General features: G+C 42.2%; 1 protein-coding gene across 1 annotated transcript in view; it reads right to left on the reverse strand.

Moving 5' to 3' along the window:
* STPG2 (sperm tail PG-rich repeat containing 2) overlaps nucleotides 1–22,510 on the reverse strand; it is a 421,381-nt gene that overhangs the window by 314,954 nt on the left and 83,917 nt on the right. The window lies entirely within an intron of this gene.

A 22,510-nucleotide genomic window follows, 5' to 3' on the forward strand; every position in this document is an offset into this window, starting at 1 on the left:
TATTGCTCTTTGCATAAGGCTGCGTGTACTTAATGAGTATACGCTAGATGTAGGTATTCCTTTTAGTAACCAATTACTAGTGATTCATTGACTAGCTCTATGTGTGTCTTCCATTTTACAATATAGAAAAGATTTTGCATCTGCAGTACTCATTTACATAATTACAACATAAATTTTAGTTAACTCAAGAGTCACAATACATTCTGAATTTCTAATAAAAGGAACCAGGCCCGCTCGCTCTATAGGGACAAACAAGAACTAATTAAATGCAAGAAGCTTTAAATCAACTAAACATGGTACAAAAATATTACATGGCTAAAGAAGATAGAAAAATAACTCTGAAATTAATCAGTTACATTAATAAAAGGGACATTGTGCTTCATAGTCTATATCTGGATTATAAATGATTCAAAGCAGAAAATTAAACAGTAACAATAAACACTTTATTAGAAAAATGTTGCACCAGTTGCCATAACATATGTTAGCAAACCAGATGCTGGGGAAAAAAGCACTGCTTTTAATGTAAATTTATAAGGTTCAGGAAGAATGAAAAGTAACCACACACTTGCTCACATGCACACACACACATCCCAGCATGCCTTTTCTTTTTCCTTAACTTGGTTTCATCTTAAATAAATCTCTGAATTTGAGTAATCGTAATGAAAAATTATTAGATTTCTGCACTCTTCCAGCTAATCTATCCTAGATTTTTACATTTTACCTAGATTACTGAGATTGTAGTTTACAATTGTGAATTAATGGTGAATTTTAACATGCACTTTTCCCATCTATTTCATTTCTTCCAGTTCATAGCAAAATATCTCCAAAAAATGGAAGCCAAGCAACAGAAAGGACTAAATACTTTTTATCAACTGTTTCCTCCTACCTTGTGAAACTGTTATTTGAAAGTAAAAATAGTTTTTAAAAAATGTGACAGGCCTGCCTTGAAAGCAGTTTCTGAAAGAAACACAGACAGCTGCAGCGGCACAGGAGCTAGCAAACAGAGCTGTAAACAGGGGAGTTTGAATGGGAGTTTGTATTGTGGTGCTTGTTTGGGGTTTGCTTTTGCTGGGGGGGTGGTCTTTTTGGTGTGACTTGTGTTTCCCAGATTAACAGAACTTAGGTGGGAAGGCGATGACAGATACGGAGGCAGCTGTGGGAGTGAATCCTGTAGTGGAAGACACATTGAGGATGACTAGATGTGGAAGCTGTGGTATGTACATGATCCTGAAGGGGGGACCTGGTAAGAGTTCTTTCTGCATGAAATGCCGTCTGATAGAGCTGACGGAGGAAAAGATCCGAGGTTTAGAGATGCAGGTGGAAAGTCTCGTTGAGTTTAGGAAGGGGTTTGAGCAGATGATGGAGCAAAGATATGAGATATCTGAAGGGAAAAGCTCAGACTCACAGATGGAAGCAGGGCTGGGGAATTTTGAGGGGAGACTGGGTGAGGAAAGTGGTCAGTGGAAGCATGTGACTAAAAGAACCAGGCAAAGGAAAAGACGGGCTAGTGAAGGAGAAATAGAGCTTAGGAACAGGTTTGCAGAGCTGGAAAATGAAGAAGGGGCTCAGCAGGTACTTGTTGAAGGTGAAGGATAAGGAAGAAGAGAAGAGAGGCTAGTCCTATAGGAAAAGCGGAAGAGTCAAGGGAGACTACACCAAATATGAGCCCCAGGAGGATATAGGATGGGTTGAAGAAGATTATAAGGGAAAATAGGAATGGAAAAAACTTGCAGCCAGAGGGAACAGGGGAGAGACTGGAGAATAGCACTGACACCAGGAAAAGGCAGGTCTATGTGATCGGGGACTCTTTATTGAGAAGAATAGACAGGCCTGTAACTAGAGCTGATCCAGAGAATAGAAGGGTGTGCTGTCTTCCGGGTGCTAAGATACGGGATGTAGACCTGAGGTTGAAAAGGATCCTAAAGGGAGCGGGAAAGAATCCCCTCATTATCCTTCATGTGGGAACAAATGATACGGCTAGATTCTCGCTGGAAAGTATTAAGGGAGAATATGCTAGGCTGGGGAAGACGCTTAAGGAAATTGAGGCTCAGGTGATCCTTAGTGGGATCCTTCCTGTTCCTAGAGAAGGGCAACAAAGGTGTGACAAGATTATAACTGTCAACAGATGGCTTAAGCAGTGGTGCTATAAGGAGGGCTTTGGGATGTATGGCCACTGGGAGGCATTCACGGACAGAGGACAGTTCTCTCGGGATGGACTTCATCTGAGTAGGGAAGGAAATAGACTTCTAGGATCAAGGCTGGCACAACTGATAAAGAGAGCTTTAAACTAGGAATTAGGGGGAGATGGTTGGGAGATGTCCAGGTAATCTCCACGCCAGATTTTAGCATTGAGAGGGAAGAAGACGAAGTAAGAAAGGATACAGCTGTGGGTAGGAGAATGTATATAAGGAGCGAGGGCGGTGTGGATACTAGTCTAATAGGTTATACTGGCTGTAGAATGACTGTGCCTAATAGGGTACAAAATGTGAGCGAGGCCAAACAGCAAAAATTAAGATGTTTGTACACCAATGCGAGGAGCCTAGGTAACAAAATGGAGGAACTAGAGCTACTGGTGCAGGAAGTGAAACCAGATATTATAGGGATAACAGAAACATGGTGGAATATTAGTCATGACTGGACTACAAGTATTGAAGGGTATGTGCTGTTTAGGAAAGACAGAAATAAAGGTAAAGGTGTGGAGTAGCATTGTATATCAATGATGAGATAGAATGTAAAGAAATAAGAAGCGATGCAATGGATAAGACAGAGTCCGTCTGGGCAAAAATTACATTGGAGAGGCATTTCCAGTAGGGATAAGGAGGTTTTAGTACCATTATACAAGGCACTGGTGAGACCTCACCTAGAATACTGTGTGCAGTTCTGGTCTCCCATGTTTAAAAAGGATGAATTCAAACTGGAGCAGGTACAGAGAAGGGCTACTAGGATGATCCGAGGAATGGAAAACTTGTCTTATGAAAGGAGACTTAAGGAGCTTGGCTTGTTTAGCCTAACTAAAAGAAAGTTGAGGGGAGATCTGATTGCTCTCTATAAATATATCAGAGGGATAAATACAGGAGAGGGAGAGGAATTATTTAAGCTCAGCACCAATGTCGACACAAGAACAAATGGGTATAAACTGGCCACCAGGAAGTTTAGACTTGAAATTAGACAAAGGTTTCTAACCATCAGAGGAGTGAAATTTTGGAATAGCTTTCCAAGGGAAGCAGTGGGGGCAAAAGATCTATCTGGCTTTAAGATTCTACTCGATAAGTTTATGGAGGAGATGGTATGATGGGATAATGGGATTTTGGTAATTAATTGATCTTTAAATATTCAGGGTAAATAGGACTAATCCCCTGAGATGGGATATTAGATGGATGGGATCTGAGTTACCCAGGAAAGAATTTTCTGTAGTATCTGGCTGATGAATCTTGCCCATATGCTCAGGGTTTAGCTGATTGCCATATTTGGGGTCGGGAAGGAATTTTCCTCCAGGGCAGATTGGAGAGGCCCTGGAGGTTTTTCGCCTTCCTCTGTAGCATGGGGCATGGGTGACTTGAGGGAGGCTTCTCTGCTCCTTGAAGTCTTTAAACCATGATTTGAGGACTTCAATAGCTCAGACATAGGAGAGGTTTTTCGTAGGAGTGGGTGGGTGAGATTCTGTGGCCTGTGCTGTGCAGGAGGTCGGACTAGATGATCAGAATGGTCCCTTCTGACCTTAGTATCTATGAATCTATGAATCTATTGTATGCAGACCTATCTGTATTCGGTGGGTGCTGACTTGCAGCATTTTTTGTCAGCTTCTTAGTCTACTGTTTCGAAGTCAGCTTTTTGATGTTGATGAGAGATATTTCAGTCTACTTTTTAGAACCACCAGTTTTTATTCTTAGAACTGTGAGGACATGAGCCAAACTTCCCTGAATAGCCCCATTGCACAGGGTTAGCCTGTCTCACAATAATCTCTGGAGGGTCTGGAGTTCGAACTTAAGTTACTGCATTATGCACACAAACATGTTTCTGCATTCTCTCAAAAAGAAAAGGAGTACTTGTGGCACCTTAGAGACTAACAAATTTATTAGAGCATTTCCAAATGCATCCGATGAAGTGAGCTGTAGCTCACGAAAGCTTATGCTCTAATAAATTTGTTAGTCTCTAAGGTGCCACAAGTACTCCTTTTCTTTTTGCGAATACAGACTAACACGGCTGCTACTCTGAAATCTCTCAAAAAGGAGGCATAGAACACTACCTTGACCACAAGCTTTCTGTGGACCATGATAAAGAAAACTAGAATCTTAAGATGACTATACATAATTACAGGAGTAAGATGACTAAGCCTTCCCCTGAAGAAAAAACATTTTATCTACTAGTCCACAACTCCAAGAGAGCTAAAATTACAACTTCTAGTTAAATCCAATTCTAATGTGTCCAGACCTCCACACAAAAATTCGTATGACACAGAAGCATGTCAAGTGCTTCAGAAGTTGCTGTAATCAAGGATGGGATAGGAACTCAGTTTCTGGTACTGGATTCAGAGCCATTTGCAGCAGATTAAGGAGGAAATATGCTTTGAATTTAGCAGGATAAGATCTCTCCAGCCTTCATCAGCCCTAATCCTGATCCTTTTTCTTAAAATGTTCAATAAAAGTAGTGGAAGAAATGTCATAACCCTTGTAAATTGTACAGGCTCAGGATGAGTGCTGCAAATGCAACTTTTCCTACAGCACCTAAAGATGTTAAGATCCATTTGGCTCCCAAAGCATAGTGTAAATTAAATAAAATTCAGTTTTATGAGAAACAGCTACAGAAATGGAAATAATAATTGTATGGTTATTTTTGCTATATTTATCTTCTTTTTTTAAAAAACAGAAAAATTTGCTGCATTTACAGAGAATATTCCCAAGCAGCAGCAACACTACTGCTGAGGATATGGCCAGCACATCATGCTCATTCTTGTGTTACAACTATTGTTCCCTCTAAACTTTGCACGTGTTTGTGCGCACACAGATCCTAAACCCCACGCACACAGCGAAACACCACACGCACAATAATTTGCACAGAAGCACAACAATTTGCACAGAAGAAATTTTTTGCGCACACGGCTTGTCAAAAATTAGAGGGAACATTGGTTACAACTATTTGCAAAAAGGAAAAGGCAGCACTCTCCTCCCCTGCAGAAGCCAACTCTCTATGGGAACATAAGCACAAATATGCAGCCAACCTCTGTCATGAAAAAATTATCTTATGCAATTATAGTAGCACCACAGAACTATTACTTATTTTTTGTAATTTCAGAGATGTTGTTTGATGGAGGATAAATTGGACAATGAGTCCCCAAGCTATGCAATTGTATCCAAAACCTAGATGTGATTCAGACTTACTCAGGAAAGCATCAGTTTAAATCATTGGATATTTTGCCTGACTAAGTGGTACAGGATTGGGTAGAAAGACAGAACTTTCAGCAGCTAATAAATCTCATTACAGGATGCTATTGTAAAGTTATGAATAAAGTTATATTTTTCCATACAACTGAATATTATGATAAATGAATCACATTTTTCTATATTTTAATAAACTATGACATATTTCTATATTATGAATTTTCCCTCACATCTGGCTAGCAAAGTTTGTTTACGCTACAAAAATGAATTTAACTTTTTTTTTTTAAATAAAAAAAATCTGCAGGAAGTACAACATTCATTGCAGCAGGGAGGAATTAATTTAGTTCTGAGTAATTTGCTAAAAAAAGCTAGTTATTATTAAAAAGCTTGACAGATTTTAGTTACAATTCTCTTACTTTTACCCAGTCATTAAAGTGATATTACAATATGATCTATCTCATGGAATCATTTGTCTTGAAATGAAGTACTTAATATTTTATACAGTTTTCATCAGAATAATCTTCATTTCTGGGATGAATGTGTAAGAAACATATACAGAGGTGTAACAAGACAGGACACTTTTAAAACAAACAGCAAACTCATGTATATTTAAATATTCAATTAAGTTTCTTGTAGCTTGTGCCAGTTAAATTCTCTACCTCAGTTCTATTCTGTAAGAGAAGCAAAATATTAAAGAAACACTGAAAATATTAGTTATAACTTTTTTAAATATTCACAGAAATATATAAATGGAATTGTAACAGTGTATTTATTTTAAATGAAATCATAATAGTTTGCACATCTATAGCATCTTCTACCTGAGAATTTCTAAAAGTGCTGTACAGGCATTAATGAAGTAAGTCTCACAATAACCTCATTTATATAATAATAAAGCAGCAGTCTCCCCATTTTACAGATGATGAAAACAGTAAACCTGTGGCAGAGCTAGGAATAAAATGCATATCTCCAGTCTCCTACTTCTTTGCATTAGCCACAAGAACAGCCTTCATTTCCAGAAGACCTATACACACTTGCTTAACTTTATCTACTGTAAGGCTTAACAGTGACGCATATACACTGTATTTAATAAGTCCGGCCAGTTTCAGTGGAGGGCATAATTGAAACTAACTAGAGTTATGGCAGTTTCAGTATGCAGGTGACAAGCCTGCTAGGGTCCTCAGCTAAATTTCCTGTAAGATGCGCGGCTGTGCAGCAACCTATTTAGCACCGTGCAGGTGCTCAGGGGAACCCGCCTGGGGACCTGCCGCGGCTGGAGGAGGGGCACTCCTTCCCCAGACCGGCCCTCAACCTGCCACAGCCGAGGAGGCCTCTGGCCACAACTATGCCGCAGCCAGGGTGCCCCTACCCCAGCCCAAACCAGCCAGGCGGCCCAGCCCAAACCTGTTGAAGCGGGAGCACCCGTTTCCACACCCAGCCCCAGCCCAGATCTGCGGGGGCCAGGGGGAAGGGCACCTATACTGCAGCCCCAGCCCGGGAGCTGCTGCTGTGGACAGAGGCAACTCTTTCCCCCCCCCCGCCCAGCCCAGGTGCTGCTGTGGGGAGAGAAAGCTGCGGGGAGTCCTCTCTCCCCACCATAGCCCCAGAGCACTCTCCTGCACCTCAATCCCAGAGCCCGCACCCTCATCTGGAGCCTTCCCCCCCATGCCATCCCTCTTCCCCAGCCCTGAGTCCCTCATCCATAGCCCCACCTCAGAGCCTGCACCCCCAGCCGGAGTCCTCACACCCCTGCACCCCAATCGTCTACCCCAGCCCTGAGCCCCCTCCCACACTCCAAATCCCTCAGCTCCACCTCCAACACATGAATTTTGTTATGTGCACTGATATGAAGGTGATGTGTCACACATCACCTCCATATTGGTGCACATAACAAAATTCATTCCGCACATGGGTAGGAAAAATTAGAGGAACACTGATCCTCAGGTTCATGGCAGAATTGCAACATGTAATTAAATGGGTTGGAAGAGACATCAAGAGTGTCCTGTAGTTCATCATGCTCTCAATAATACTTTGATTACACCGACTTATATATCTTCTTTTACACAGCTGCAACCAACACAGATGTCACAGTGTCTTAATTCTGCATTTATCTCCTAAATAAAGGACAACTGGCTTAAACTCAACCTGGGCAAGACTGAAATGATGCTGGTCAGAACAGTTTTCAAGAAATAGCTGAGACATAATTCTCTCAATCCACTGAACACCCACTACTCATCAATGTGTTGTGAAGCCTTTGGGTCCTGAGTTTAAATGGTTTAGGTCAGCGACAAAATGCCTTCTTCCATCTTTCGCTTCTGAAGAAGCTCTAACTCTTCTAGTGGTTAAAACAGATGGGGAAGCTTACTGGTCCTGATAGTTATATGTTGCAGACAAGTGACGTATGATATTGTGTGATGTGACATGGAAGAGAATGAAGGCAAAGGAATAAATGTATCTGAAAGGAATCCACAAATGTGTCCAAAACCAACCACACAAGAGTATTCTGAACTCATAGATAAACTGTCCTTAAAGTCAGAGAGTCAGCCCCAGTATAAATAATATTTAGATAGTACAGATCGATAAATATCCTAACCTTTAGCCAAGTTGATGAATAAACTGTTTTCCAGAAAAAGTGTCTAGACTCTTTGGTTCTTTTTCTTTGGGAGTTGACTTTCCCAACTTTTAGACTTTCCATTTGCAGCAGTAACAACCCATCAAGTTGGAGGATGAGTATAAAATACTCATAACCTTTGGATATTACTTGATATCTCTGACCAGCATGTTCTGAAGTCGTTCAAACTGAGGCAGAGGTAGCCCAAAGATTTTGTGCCTGTTCGAATATTCCTTCATTTACAGGGAGGGAAATTATATTTTGAGAGGCTGGTTGTAAAATATCAAATAGTTTATATGATTTTTCCTGTACGATTTCTAATGGGACTTCCAATGTTGCTGCAACATGCCTCAATAATTCTGGAAAGGTTTTTAAATCATCAATTATTTCAGGCACCATGTATGAGATAGCTTTGTCACATGAAGAAGAATGTGGAGGACCAGATGAATCTTCCTAGTGGATGAATACCTTCTCATCACTATGGGTATGTCTACACTATGAAATTAGGTCAAATTTATAGAAGTCAGTTTTGTAGAAAGCGTTTTTATACAGTCGAGTGTGTGTGTCCCCACACAAATGTTCTAAGTGCATGTAGTCGGCGGAGTGTGTCCACAAGGCAACCATCGACTTCCGCAGCTTTGCACTGTGGGTAGCTATCCCACAGTTCCCGCTGTCTCCACCGCCCATTTGAATTCTGGGTAGAAATCCCAGTGCCTGATGGAGCTAAAACATTGTCGCAGATGGTTCTGGGTACATATCATCAGGCCCCGTTCCCTCCCTCCCTCCATAAAAGCAAGAGCAGACAATCGTTTTGTGCCTTTTTTCTTGAGTTACCTGTGCAGACGCCATACCACGGCAAGCATGGAGCCCGTTCAGATCACTTTGGCAATTAGGAGCACATTAAACACCACACGCATTATCCAGCAGTATCTGCAGCACCAGAACCCGGCAAAGCAAGACCAGGAGAGTAGGCGACATCAGTGCGGTTACGAGAGCGATGAGGACATGGACACAGACTTCTCTCAAAGCATGTGCTGGCAATGCGGGCATCATGGTGCTAATGAGGCAGGCTCATGCAGTGGAACGCCAATTCTGGACTCAGGAAACAAGCACAGACTGGTGGGATCACACGGTGTTGCAGGTCTGGGACGATTCCCAGTGGCTGCAAAACTTTCGCATGCGTAAGAGCACTTTCATGGAACTTTGTGACTTGCTTTCCCCTGCCCTGAGGCGCAAGAATACCAAGATGAGAGCAGCCCTCACAGTTGAACAGCGAGTGACAACAGCCCTGTGAAAGCTTGCAACGCTGTGATGCAAGTAGCCAACGCAATCAAAGATCTGCTGATATCAAGGGTAGTGACCCTGGGAAATGTGCAGATTATAATGGATGGCTTTGCTGCAATGGGATTCCCTAACTGTGGTGGGGCCATAAACGGAACCCATATCCCTATCTTGGCACCGGAGCACCAAGTCAGCGAGTACATAAACCGTAAGGGGTACTTTTCAATAGTGCTGCAAGCACTGGTGGATCACAAGGGACGTTTCACCAACATCAACGTGGGATGGCCGGGAAAGGTACATGACGCTCGCATCTTCAGGAACTCTGGTCTGTTTCAAAAGCTGCAGGAAGGGACTTTCTTCCCAGACCAGAAAATAACCGTCGGGGATGTTCAAATGCCTATACTTATCCTTGGGGACCCAGCCTACCCCTTAATGCCATGGCTCATGAAGCCATACATAGGTAGCCTGGACAGTAGTCAGGAGCTGTTCAACTACAGGCTGAGCAAGTGCAGAATGGTGGTAGAATGTGCATTTGGATATTAAAAGCACACTGGCGCAGTTTACTGACTCGGTTAGACCTCAATGAAACCAATATTCCCCTGTTATTACTGCTTGCTGTGCGCTCCACAATATCTATGAGAGTAAGGGGGAGATGTTTATGGCGGGATGGGAGGTTGAGGCAAATTGTCTGGCTGCTGATTATGCACAGCCAGACACCAGAGCGGTTAGAAGAGCACAGGAGGGTGCGGTGCGCATCAGAGAAGCTTTGAAAACCAGTTTCATGACTGGCCAGGCTACGGTGTGAAAGTTCTGTTTGTTTCTCCTTGATGAAACCCCCCGCCCCTTGGTTCACTCTACTTCCCTGTAAGCCCTCCCCAACTCCCCTTGATCACCGCTTGCAGAGGCAATAAAGTCATTGTTGCTTCACATTCATGCATTCTTTATTAATTCATCACACAAATAGGGGGATAATTACCAAGGTAGCCCAGGAGGGGTGGTGAAGGAGGGAGAGACAAGGCCACACAGCACTTTAAAAGTTTAAAACTTTAAAACGTATTGAATACCAGCCTTCTGTTACTTGGGCAATCCTCTGGGGTAAGTGGCTGGGTGGCCAGAGGCCCCCCCACCGCGTTCTTGGGCATCTGGGTGAGGAGGCTATGGAACTTGGGGAGGAGGGCAGTTGGTTACACAGGGGCTGTAGCAGCGGTCTATGCTCCTGCTGCCTTCCCTGCAGCTCAACCATATGCTGAAACATATTAGTTTGATCCTCCAGCAGCCTCAGCATTGAATCCTGTCTCCTCTCATCATGCTGCCGCCACCTTTCAGCTTCAGCACTCTCTTCAGCCTGCCACTTACTCTTTTCAGCCTGCCACCTCTCCTCCCGGTCATTTTGTGCTTTCCTGCACTCTGACATTGTCTGCCTCCATGCTTTTGTCTGTGCTGTGTCAGTGTGGGAGGACAGCATGAGCTCAGAACATTTCATCACGGGTGCGTTTTTTTCGCCTTCTAATCTCCATTAGCCTCGGGGAAGGAGAAGATCCTGTGATCCTTGAAACACATGCAGCTGGTGGAAAAAAAAAGTAACAGTGGTATTTAAAAAGACACATTTTATATAACAATGGGTACACTCTTTCACGGTAAACCTTGCTGTTAACATTACATACATAGCACATGTGCTTTTGTTACAAGGTCGCATTTTGCCTCCCCCCACCGCGTGGCTAACAGTGGGGAACATTTCTGTTCAGCCATAGGCAAACAGCCCAGCAGGAACGGGCACCTCTGAACGTCCCCTTAAGAAAAGCACCCTATTTCAAGCAGGTGACCATGAATGAGATCACTCTCCTGAGGATAACACAGAAAGATAAAGAACGGATGTTGTTTGAACACCAGCAAACATACACTGCAATGCTTTGTTCTACAATGATTCCTGAGTACATGCTACTGGCCTGGAGTGGTAAAGTGTCCTACTATGGTGGATTGAATAAGGCTGTCCTCCCCAGAAACCTTTTGCAAAGGCTTTGGGAGTATATCCAGGAGAGCCACGAATGCCAGGGAAAATTAATCATTAAACATGCTGGCTTTTAAACCTTGTATAGTATTTTAAAAGATACACTCACCAGAGGTCCCTTCTCCGCCTGGCGGGTCCAGGAGACAGCCTTGGGTAGTTTTGGGGGGTACTGGCTCCAGGTCCAGGGTGGGAAACAGTTCCTGGCTGTCGGGAAAACAGGTTTCTCTGCTTGTTTGCTGTGCGCTATCTACAACCTCATCATCATCGTCTTCCTCGTCCCCAAAACCTGCTTCCGTGTTGCCTCCATCTCCATTGAAGGAGTCAAACAACACAGCTGGGGTAGTGGTGGCTGAACCCCCTAAAATGGCATGCAGCTCATCATAGAAGTGACATGTTTGGGGCTCTGACCCGGAGCGGCCGTTCGCCTCTTTGGTTTTCTGGTAGGCTTGCCTCAGCTCCTTAAGTTTCACGCAGCACTGCTTCGGGTCCCTCTTATGGCCTCTGTCCTTCATGCCCTGGGAGATTTTCACAAATGTTTTGGCATTTCGAAAACTGGAACGTAGTTCTGATAGCACGGATTCCTCTCCCCATACAGCGATCAGATCCTGTACCTCCCGTTCGGTCCATGCTGAAGCTCTTTTGTGATTCTGGGATTCCATCATGGTCACCTTTGCTGATGAGCTCTGCATGGTCACCTGCAGCTTGCCACACTGGCCAAAACAGGAAATTGAAATTCAAAAGTTCGCGGGCCTTTTCCTGTCTATCTGGTCAGTTTATCTGAGTTGAGAGTGCTATCCAGAGCGGTCACAATGGAGCACTCTGGCATAGCTCCCGGAGGCCAATACCGTCTAACTGCGTCTACAGTACCCCAAATTCGACCCAGAAAAACCGATTTCAGCGCTAATCCCCTTGTCGGGGTGGGGTAAGGAAATCGATTATAAGAACCTTTTAAGTCGAAAAAAAGGGCTTCGTCATGTGGACGGGTGCAGGGTTAAATCGATTTAATTCTTCTAAATTCGACCTCAATGCCTAGTGTAGACCAAGGCTATAATTATGTTATTCTCCTGATGCCATCATTCGAGTAGGAGAATGATGCAACACTCGAGAACTTGAATTAAGTAATTTACATATTGTCACAGATCTAAGCAAGCACCCCTTCCTGGCCACCCATCAAGACTGCTCTGAGAAAGGAATCCAAGACTTTGTGCTCTGGATCATCAAGGTGTTTCAAGCTCCTGGAGCCTGAATAGAGTTTAACCACTGTTCCAAGCTTAGGGTCTGTAAGCACACTCTCCAGATACAGATCTGCCAACTGGCACCCAAGCATTGGAATCCACTGTCTAACTGCCTGGCCCCTTTGCACGGCATTGACTCACCAGTTCAATATTAGGGTTGAACACACCCCTTTCCCAGAACTCCACCTAAAGTGTGAAGCTTCTTGCTTACAGTTTAACTCTCATTGGGGCATGCTCTAGTTTTGAAGCAGTCAACACACACACACTTTACCCAGTCTAAAACTTTATGCTCTTTTATATGTATTCATGTACAGAACAGATGAGTACAGATCTCACAAAACAAACACAGGTCCCTGCCTCAGTTTCCTCACCACTCCAAGAATTTTTTAAGCTGGGGTCTGAGTCCCTGGGACCATCTGGTATAGGAAAGTGGCCTGGAGCCCCCTACCCCACAAAAGTAATGTGTGCTGAGTGACCTCTCCCTCCTGGACTGGAGAAAATGGCCGCCCAACAGACCAAACTCTGCCCTTTAAAACCTTTAGTGTGCTATGTCAGGTGATACCGTTGCCAGTTTCCCCACATCAACACCCACCAGATGATTTTGTTGCCATGATGACTTCCTCCCATTAATCCAGATCTTCTGGGGAGGGACCAGTGTTTTGCCTAGAGTAAAGATATTTCCAATAATTGGGTAGTTAAGAATCAACTAGACACTATTCCAGAGGATTGGAAAAGGACAAATATAGTACCCACCTATAAAAAGGGAAATAAGGACAACCCAGGGAATTACAGACCAGTCAGCTTATCTTCAGTATCCAGAAAGATAATGGAGCAAATAATTAAGCAATCAATTTGCCAACACCTAGAAGATAGTAAGGTGAGAAGTAACAGTCAGCATGGATAAGTCAAGAACAAATTGTGTCAAACCAACCTAATAGCTTTCTTTGACAGGGTAACAAGCCGTGTGAATAGGAGGGAAGCGGTGGATGTGGTATATTTTGACTTTAGTAAGGCTTTTGATACTGTCTCACATGTTTCAGAGTAGCAGCCGTGTTAGTCTGTATTCGCAAAAAGAAAAGGAGTACTTGTGGCACCTTAGAGACTAAAATTTATGTTATGCATTCGATGCATCCGATGAAGTGAGCTGTAGCTCACGAAAGCTTATGCTCTAATAAATTTGTTAGTCTCTAAGGTGCCACAAGTACTCCTTTTCTTTTTGTCTCACATGTCCGTCTCATAAACAAACTAAGGAAATACAACCTAGATGGAGCTACTATAAGGTGGGGTGCATAACTGATTGGAAAACCATTCCCAGGGAGTAGTTATCAGTGGTTCACAGTCAAGCTGGAAGTGCATATCAAGTGGGGTCTTTCAGTGATCAGTTCTGGGTCCAGTTCTGTTCAATATCTTCATCAATTATTTAAACAATGGAATAGAGAGTACACTTATAAAGTGTGCAGACGATACCAAACTGGGAGGGGTTGCAAGTGCTTTGGAGGATAGGATTAAAATTCAAAATGATCTGGACAATCTGGAGAAATGGTCTGAAGTAAATAGGATGAAATTCAATAAGGACAAATGCAAAGAACTCCACTTAACAAGGAACAATTGGTTTCACACATACAAAATGGGACATGACTGCCTAAGAAGGAGTACTGCAGAAAGGGATCTGGGGATCATAATGGATCACAAGCTAAATAGGAGTCAACAGTGTGACACTGTTGCAAAAAAAGCAAATATTCTGGGATGTATTAGCAGGAGCATTGTAAGCAAGACACTAGAAGTAATTCTTCCACTCTACTCCACACTGATTAGGCCTCAACTGGAGTATTGTGTCCAGTTCTGGGCACCACATTTCAGGAAAGATGTGGACAAATTGGATAAAGTCCAGAGAAGAGCAACAAAAATTATTTAAGGCCTAGAAAACATGACCTATGAGGGAAGATTGAAAAAACTGGGTTTGTTTAGTCTGGAGAAGAGAAGACTGTGACATGATAACAGTTTTCAAGTACATAAAAGGTTGCTACAAGGAGGAGGGAGAATAATTGTTCTCCTTAACCATCTGAGGATGGGACAAGAAGCAATGGGCTTAAATTGCAGCAAGGATGATTTAGGTTGGACATTAGGAAAAAGTTCCTGTCAGGGTGGTTAAGCACTGAAAGAAATTGCCTAGGGAGGTTGTGGAATCTCCATCATTGGAGACTTTTAAGAGCAGGTTAAACAAACACCTGTCAGGGATGGTCTAGATAATACTTAGTCCTGCCATGAGGGCAAGGGACTCGATTAGATGATCTCTCAAGGTCCTTTCCAGTCCTATGATTCTGTTATTATTCTTTTGCCATTAGCCTTTGGAATTTTCAACCTAACATGAGGCAAACAGACCATAGAGAAGGCAAAACACTGCACATTCAAAATGGAGTTTGCAACCTCACTCAGACACATGAGGTTTATAATTTCTCACAGAATTCATAAATTGTGCAGACATATTCCCAATTCATCACACACATATGTCCTGTGTATTGTGGGAAAACTTGTCCCAAACTTGTGGGGAAACTTGCGGATACTATAGCCATGGGGACCAACATAGCTAAGGTAGAGGACCATATGAGTGAGACACATTCACCCAACTCGAAGGATCCCTAGGAGAGTAATTAGGTTTTAAACTTTTAAATTCATAAGCCTCATTTGTATTGCTTTTTCTATTTTTTTTCCTGATTTGATCTGTTCTTAAGTGGATTCCTCTTGCTGGAGCTGAACGGAATCAGAGTCAGAATATGCAAATCTTTCTGCTGATAGGATAGCCAAAGGAGATTTTAAAACTCGAGCAGGCTTCTATTCTTACCCCTATTGTTATGCTGATGAAGAGAAACCTTCATTACAAGTATCTCTGATCCTTCATAATGAGGTGAATTAGATGGTACAAAAATAGGAAACGCTTGCAATATACGTGACTCGGGCTCTGGAGTTACTGTATTCTAAAAACAAGGGAAGACATCAAGGAATCCTTCATTGTTGAGGAATACTTTGCTTCATCTAGTTACTTTGAAATCTCCAAAAACACTAAAACCGTCAGTGCTGAGAAAGAGTTTGATCTTAACAATCCCTCAGTGCCAACTGGCAAAGCATTCACTGTTCTGTATCCGCAACTCCTATCAGGCCGGACAAACTCACTATTCCTAACACATCACTTTCATAATATTTAGCCATGAAAGGTCTTGTGAGGTGTCTAATAAAATCTTATGTAGATTAAGCATTGTAAGCCAACATGATGGAAGCCTGTTTTCATATGGAGTTAACACAAGTACGTGAAGACAACGTCTAGCTAGCACATCAAGAAAAGAACCACAGGGGTTAGCCTGACTCTGGGGACAAAACAATGACAGCACAAAAAGGACAGTGCTTTTTGCGTTCATGAAAGGAGATCCCAGCCATGTTGGCTGGTAAGGCTGGGAGAATGCTTCAGGTGAGAAACTACTTTAGACAAGGATTTTAGCCTACTAAAGTCATGTTTAGACTACAAGAAACATGTAATACTTTTTGTTTTATATGTAACCATTTCTATTTCCATTATCCTTACTCAATATTTTAAATCTTTATTTTTGACAACAAACTTATAATTGTTTTCACTATAACTATATCTCAGTGCTGTGATGTTATAAAGAACCTGATGCTGAGTTGTACCAGTCAAGCTGTGTGTATATTGTTTTCTTGGGAACAGCAAACCTGCTAATTTCTGTGAGCGTCCAGTGACAAGGGCTGAATACTTCAGGAGGACTCTGCCAAAGGGGATCAGGGGCTGAAGCATACCTACTGTTACCTTCACGACAAAGTAAAGGCTTCCAGAGCCCTGAGGAAATTGTTTGGGTGGCTAATAGACTGGTGGTGTCTGGGAGCTGACATTCAGTTAAGCAAAAGTAAAGTACTTCTTTTGCTGAGGCAGGGGGGTAACAAGGTGACTCTCAGTCCTGGGCTCTCTGAAAAGCCATCACAGAGATTCCCTCATCAAAGATGGTACAGCTAAAGTTGCCGCCAGGGTGGATCCTCCTGGTTTCAAGCAGTCTTAAGCCAGACTGGTGCAAAGTAGATAGAACAGACTCAACATCAAGCCCAAAGTGTTCACAATCACTTTTTAACTCCCGCAGGATTTTCAGTGAGAGGGATTTATTTGGTCTACTGGGTTTTTGATTTATTAATGATGCACCTTAATAACCATCATAATATAGATACACATATCAAAAGCTACTATGAGTAAAATATTATATAATGAGCTCAATAATCTCAGGAGAAATAATATATAAGGATATTATACCCACATAAGTATTACTTCAGTCCAATGAATTTTATCTCCAGCACATTGGATCAATATGCCTGTTATAATTATACTACTAATGCAACTTCTGAATTTATTTTATAATGCTAAAGTGCTGCAATCTGTACAAAAATGATAGCCAAATTAGTCAGTTTCATTCTAAAATTATAAATATTCAGTGTGAAAAGGCATTAGTATTGAAATAAAACTCATTCTATGAAACCTTACCTAATGAAAATTCTTTCCTCAGATAAATATTTGATACTCACCTAAGCAATCTGTGTATTCACATAATGTAGGATTATGACTGATACCAACATCCCAGCACTGTTTCTTCCTTTGCTGTCCCCCCCCCGACGTCATAACAGAACTTGACAAGCCTCCATTTTTTTCCAATCAAGCAGAGACCTCTTGGGAATCTAGATACAACATGGAAGTGTGTGACCCTACCACTACATTAGAAATTAGCTTACTTTTCCACTCCCAAAATTTACTTTTTTTGATTGAAATATTTAAAAAACCATACAGATGCTGTATTCTACAAAGCTCAAAATCACACAAAACTATACATGTTCACAGTTTGGCACCAGCATAAGCTCAGTACAAATTCTTGTATATCCGTATGGGTCAATGCCTGAATCCCGCATTCACAATAGAGAGAAAACTAGGGTCCAGTGAATACAAAGCCAAAAAGAGTGTAAATAAACATGCATTTTAAAATGCCTCACCACCCTTTGAAAAGTTCAGTGGAAAGAGATCAACAGCCATATTTGACCAATCTTCAAAGCGGCATTAATTTCTCAGCAAAATAACAAATTTGCTAAACTTTAACAGACATTTACATTGGTACATGTCAGCCCACTGTTATTGAATGGCAACAAAGAAAATTGTAGATAAATGTATTATTAATAAATAATAAAATAATATGAATAGATTTAACTATATATATATATATATATATATATATATATATATATATATATATATATATTCATCTTCAAAGCATTGTACAAACATAACTAATTGTCACAATACTCCTTTGTAGTAGGTATGAACTATTATCATAATAAAAGTGAGTCATTAGTTTGATGGCTAAGCCAGTCTGCTTGAATGTTCTTGTTGCTTGTGAAATATCTTGCAGAGAAAATAAAGCCACAGGTTTCTGAACAGAAAAGAATCACAAGCTTTTTGTCCCCCGTGGTGATTTCTATAAGCAACTGTGGTGCTAATGCTGCATTCCAACAAAATGGAATTGGTAGAGATGAGAGGAAGGAATTAACTAACTGCCGGGCCAATTACCCTGAGCTCCAAGAGACAGAAAATGAGGATAGACTCATGCAAAGTCCATTTCCCTTGAAAGTATCTGTTCACCATTTGGCTTTCCAACCTGAAAGATTATCAGTAAAAATTCAGGTCACAGGAAACCATTAAGACGATTGCCTGAGAATTAATTGGTTTTATGAACCCTATAGGAAAAAACAGTAGTATGAATCTGGGTGAGGTCACAAACCAGAACATTAACTATAAGTGATGGTCCCACTAGGACAGTAGAAAGGATTGAAGGAAGTTTATATATGGCGTTAGAGACCAGTCAACTGTATTGGAACACGATACCATCAAGCCTAGAAGGTGAAAGCCCAGTCAAATAGACAGCCTAGGAGTCCTATAAATCCAAAATAAGGAGTCTGAACTGGGAGAATCTGTCCTTGTAAGGATTTTGCGGGGGGCGGGGGTGAAGGGGTGCATGCAAGAGAGAGATTCAAGTCATTTTTAGCCAGAAAAAGAGCTCTCAAGTTATATCTACACTACAATAAAAGACCCGTGGCACTGTCTCTCAGAACCAGGGTCAATGGACTCAGGATCACAGGGCTCAGAGTGAGAGGCTAAAAATATCATTGTAGAAGTTCAGGCCTCACAGAATCTGAGAGCCTGGGATCCAGCTCAAGTCCAAATGTCTACACTGCTATTTTTAGCCCTACAGCCTGAGTCCCATAAGCCTCAGTTAATTGACCCAAGCTCTAAGACTCAGTTGTGCTGGTTATATATTGCAGTGTAGACACACCCTCTGATGCAGCAAGTTTTGTGTAGGAGTAAGAGTATTCTTCTGAAAGTTGCTAATGCATTTATGCTCATTTAAGACAAGCAAGTCTCTGTTAGTCACACAGCTCGATGGTAAAAGGAGGCTTTGATTAAAAGGTCATCTAAGTCGTAAAAAGTTCCTTGCAGATGAAGGGCAGCCACCAGCACGACAAGTCTTTGAAAACACTTTTGGGGCTGAGGCTTGCCCAAAGTGTAGAGTTATGGATTGCAGATAATACTCAACAGTAGTATTTATCTGTGATACAGTAATATTTAATTCTTACCTAAGATGCGTGTAACCAGCAATGAAAGAGAGAAGAGCCATGGGGCCAGAAGATGGGAATGTGAAGATATGCTTGCATGGAGTTATTTCCTTAATTAAAATGAATGTCTCCAAATAGAAGGAAAAATTCACTTAGCAGTTACGCAGGGAGAGGTTCAGAACCACACTTAGGTCACAAGGTCCATTGTAGAGCCCAAGGATGATATGGAGTGCCATGCACTCCACCGTGACACACTCTTCCTACTCCAATGTGAACCCTACGTAGGCTGAGAAGAGCCAGCTACACCAACTGAAGTTCTCATGTGGCTCTTTAAGACTACTTTCAAGTTGCATTTTTTCTGCTAAGGCAGCACTAACCAGATGGTTCCAGGCCAAGGATCTGGCCCATCATCTGAAAATAAATGAATAAATTTTATCTATTAAAAACAACTCATCAAGGTCTTTCATAGTCTCATTGATCTCATAGTTGTTTTATTTAAAAACTTGAAAATGATCTGAAAATAGATCAAAATGCTGGATTGCACTGAATCAAGACATGGTACTCAAACTAGTGCTTATTTCCAATCATTTTCTATTCTTAAACATGGTACAATATATCAACCATGAATGTAAAAATCTATAATCAGTCTATAATATAATTGTGACGCATGGCCAGAAAGGGCTAAACATCCTGCAAAATAAATGACTCAAATTCAACCCTTAAAGACCTGGGGGGAGATAACGCTTGTGTTTTTGTATATTTACATATGTATGGGTAGTGGTCAACAATGTAATCAACAGTCCCTGTCTATGCTGTATTCTGATAATTCAAAGATTAAAAGAACATCCTAGCATGTAAATGAAGTGTAAACACAGGATACCTCTATATTCATCTCTCTTTGAAATGTATAGCAAATCATCGGTGAATGGTGAAGGAACAGCCGATTGTCTTATGTTAATTTGTATAGCTAAGTACCGGTGATAGACTGCCTGATGGATAAATTGCCTTATGTGAAATCTGTGTGAATAATTAACAACGATGCTTAGGAAATAAGAGCCCAAGGAACTCCAACTAGTCAAAGAAGACCTGACATTATATAAAAGATCCTTGAGACCTTATCCTTTTTATCTCAGATCTGCCTGAGGTTTCATGCGAGGGAAGCCTAAGCCAAAAGGACTGAGATCCCAAGTCTGACTGGACCGCCCTGAAATGTAAACATTGGATTATAACCTATGGACTATTTCAGAAAGAACTCTTTGCAACTACAAAGCTCACCATCTCTGCTACGAATCTGAACCTTGTCTGTATGTATAAGAATTGAACTCTTGTCTGTATGTATACTGATCTTTTAACCATACTCTCTCTCTCTCGCTATTGTTTTTTAATAAATTTTAGTTTAGTTAATAGGAACTGGCTGTATGCGTGTATTTGGGTAAGATCTGGAATATTCAATAACCTGGGAGGTAATGTGTCTGATCCTTTGGGATTGGTAGAACCTTTTCTTTTATATGATGAAATAAGATTTTCAGATATCTTCATCATATTTGACTTGGGTACCTGGAGGGAGGCCTGAGGCTGGGTTACTGCAAGGGAACTGTGCTGTTTGGACTTCTGAATAACCATTAAGGTATAACAGAAACTGTTTAGTGCTGGCTTGGCAAATCTAAGTATTGAACCATCCACCAGCTTTGAGATTTGTCTGTCCCATTCTTTGCAGATCACCCTGTCGAAGGGGAGTTAGCAGAGGGAGGTGTGCCAGCCAGAGTCCGTGACATGCCCCTCAGGCTGGGGAACACCGGCAAGAGTAACTGGTGCGCCCCTTAGGCAGGGAAGTGCTGGCAGGGGAGCTCCGGCACGAGTCAGTACTCTTTATTGGTGTTCTGCCATCCGAGGTGGGGTGGCTGGGGTAGGGGAACACAGACCCACCCAACTCCACTGCGTTCCAGCCTAGGGCCCTGACAGAGGCGGTAGGAGAGGGTCCCGCCACTGGGTCATAAAGTCATAGATATTAAGGTCAGAAGGGACCATTATGATCATCTAGTCTGACCTCCTACACAATGCAGGCCACAGAATCTCACACCCCTTCCCCCACTCCTGCAATAAACCTCTCACCTATGTCTAAGCTATTGAAGTCCTCAAATCATGGTTTAAAGACTTCAAGGTGCAGAGAATTCTCCAGCAAGCGATCCATGCCGCATGCTACAGAGGAAGGCGAAAAACCCCCAAGGCCTCTGCCAATCTGACCTGGAGGAAAATTCCTTCCCGACCTGAAATATGGCGATCAGCAGAACCCTAAGCATATGGGCAAGATTCACCAGCCAGATACCCAGGAAAGAATTCTCTGTAGTAACTCAGATCCCACCCCATTTAACATCCCAACACAGGCCATTGGACCTATTTACCATGAATAGTTAAAAATCAATTAATTGCCAAAATCATGTTATCCCATCATACCATCTCCTCCATAAACTTATCGAGTTTAATCTTGAATCCAGATAGGTCTTTTGCCCTCACTGCTTCCCTTGAAAGGCTGTTCCAGAACTTCACTCCTCTGATGGTTAGAAACCTTTGTCTAATTTCAAGTCTAAACTTCCTGATGGCCAGTTTATATCCATTTGTTCTTGTGTCCACATTGGTATTGAGCTTAAATAATTCCTCTCCCTCTCCGGTATTGATCCCCCTGATATATTTATTTATAGAGAGCAATCATATCTCCCCTCAACCTTCTTTTGGTTAGGCTAAACAAGCCAAGCTCCTTGAGTCTCCTTTCATAAGACAGGTTTTCCATTCCTTGGATCATCCTAGTAGCCCTTCTCTGTACCTGTTCAAATTTGAATTCATCCTTCTTAAACATGGGAGACCAGAACTGCACAAGTATTCCAGATGAGGTCTCACCAGTGCCTTGTATAACGGTACTAGCACCTCCTTATCTCTACTGGAAATACCTAATCTGATGCATCGCAAGACTGCATTAGCTTTTTTCATGGCCATATCACATTGGTGGCTCATAGTCATCAGCGGAGATCCGTCCACAACACACTGACCAATCACTGACTCGCCACACTGTACAGTTTTGCCCCGGCCTACTTCCTACCCGGTCTCTCGAGTAGGTCCCTCTGGTTCCTCCAACTCATTGGGATATTCAGCCACTGGTAAGCCCAGTAGCTCCAGCTCACCCTCAGCATCAGGCTCACTCTGGCTCGGGTCGCTGCCTGGCTTCTCCAGTTCCTCGAGGTACTCTGCAGCCGGCAGTCCTTGTAGCCCAAGTTCTTCCTCATGGTCAGGTTTCCCCTGGTCCAGGGCCTCCCATGGCTCGGCAGCAGGGAACAGCCAGCAGTCTGTGTCTGTC

The sequence above is a fragment of the Dermochelys coriacea genome, chromosome 4 (genome assembly GCF_009764565.3).
Source record: "Dermochelys coriacea isolate rDerCor1 chromosome 4, rDerCor1.pri.v4, whole genome shotgun sequence".
Classification (NCBI taxonomy): domain Eukaryota; kingdom Metazoa; phylum Chordata; order Testudines; family Dermochelyidae; genus Dermochelys; species Dermochelys coriacea.